This window comes from Sinocyclocheilus rhinocerous, unplaced genomic scaffold (genome assembly GCF_001515625.1).
Source record: "Sinocyclocheilus rhinocerous isolate Xijiao unplaced genomic scaffold, SAMN03320098_v1.1 C36543597, whole genome shotgun sequence".
NCBI classification, from domain to species: Eukaryota; Metazoa; Chordata; class Actinopteri; order Cypriniformes; family Cyprinidae; genus Sinocyclocheilus; species Sinocyclocheilus rhinocerous.
Window position 1 is genome coordinate 1 of NW_015782978.1, and position 1,272 is coordinate 1,272.

General features: G+C 38.1%; 1 long non-coding RNA gene across 2 annotated transcripts; it reads right to left on the minus strand.

The window, feature by feature from the left end:
• Positions 1 to 245: 245 nt before the first annotated feature.
• Positions 246 to 1,164, minus strand: LOC107736192 (uncharacterized). Of its 2 annotated transcripts, none has more exons than XR_001639604.1 (3): positions 998 to 1,164; positions 441 to 525; positions 246 to 326 (listed from the first exon to the last, which is right to left on the minus strand). It is a non-coding gene; the product is annotated as an uncharacterized LOC107736192 (long non-coding RNA). The 2 variants fall into 2 exon arrangements; XR_001639605.1 differs by having other exon boundaries at positions 441 to 551.
• Between the last annotated feature and the right edge of the window lie 108 nt (positions 1,165 to 1,272).

The following is a 1,272-nucleotide window of genomic DNA, read 5'->3' on the forward strand; positions in this document are numbered from 1 at the left end:
AAAGGAAAACTTGAAATCGCATCATATGACCCCTTTAAAATCGCTTCCACCTTGTATTTGAATATTAAAATGCACACTACTCGGCATGTATCATTACATTATACTTTTTTTTTTCTCCTTCGATTTGCTGGCATGAGGGTTGGAGGATTGTTCTCTAAAATGTGAAAAGCTTTAAATCAAATATTTTAAAAAGAAGTACACTACTCAAAAGCTTGGCCTATGATTCAGACATGCCAGACTGCTGGAATAGAGTCCCACCTGTCTGTCAGACACATGCTGTTTTACCTGTTCACTCGGTGTCACTGACAAGGCCTCTTTCATCAGCTCTGAGCAGAAAGAAACAAATACAGATTCATTCACTCCTTCATTTATCTTCATGCCATCCCAATTCTTTATGTGTGCTTGCTCTTAAGAGAACAAAAGGGGCTTCACTGATTTACCTGCTGCTTTCCTATGGCATAAAATCGCCTCTTCAAATTTTTCCTTTGCCACCAACTGATCTGCCTTTCGGCCAAAATGATGGGCCTGTGGAAAAACAACTGTCATGCTTTCTGGGGAAATACAGTTACAGGTTTAAAATCATTATCTCTAAAATCAACTCTTCTAAGATGATGCTTGAGTCTTAAAACAGTGACTAATACCATGAACATGAAATCCAAAATAGCACGTGCCAGTTACTACATTTCATAATTCTTAAGATAAAATCCTGCAAGTCAGTTATGACTTTGGTTATGAGAAATATTTGTTAATTATCTTTTTTGGAGGGGAGGGTTATATGTATAAATTTAGCTAAATTTAGCTTTATTTATATATTTATTTAGACATAAGGGCCTGACCAATTAACATTTGGTAATCACAATAAATTTAGGATGGCTATTTACAAGTTTAAATACGTAAAGCCACAACAGAGAGACTTGTATTTACCTGTAACAGCTCAAGTAACCACAGGTTGCCAGAACATTTTATATTATACTGTGATTTTTAAAAAATCACTTACACGATTTAGAGGGCTGTCCATTACTTCCATTTCTATTTCACCCAGCAGACAGACAGATTTCACAATGTTTAAGTTACCTCACGACAAACAGCAGCGGTGACTGAGCACCTCGCGCAACTTCACGAGCGCTTTGTGGTGACGCGACACGTGTTTGAGTGACTTCACAGTGTTTGCCGCCATCTGCTGGACAACACAGACACGTCATGGGTCTCTTATCACAAACAGACGCTGATCAGAGAACAGCGTCACGTGTTCAAATACTATGGAATGCTTGG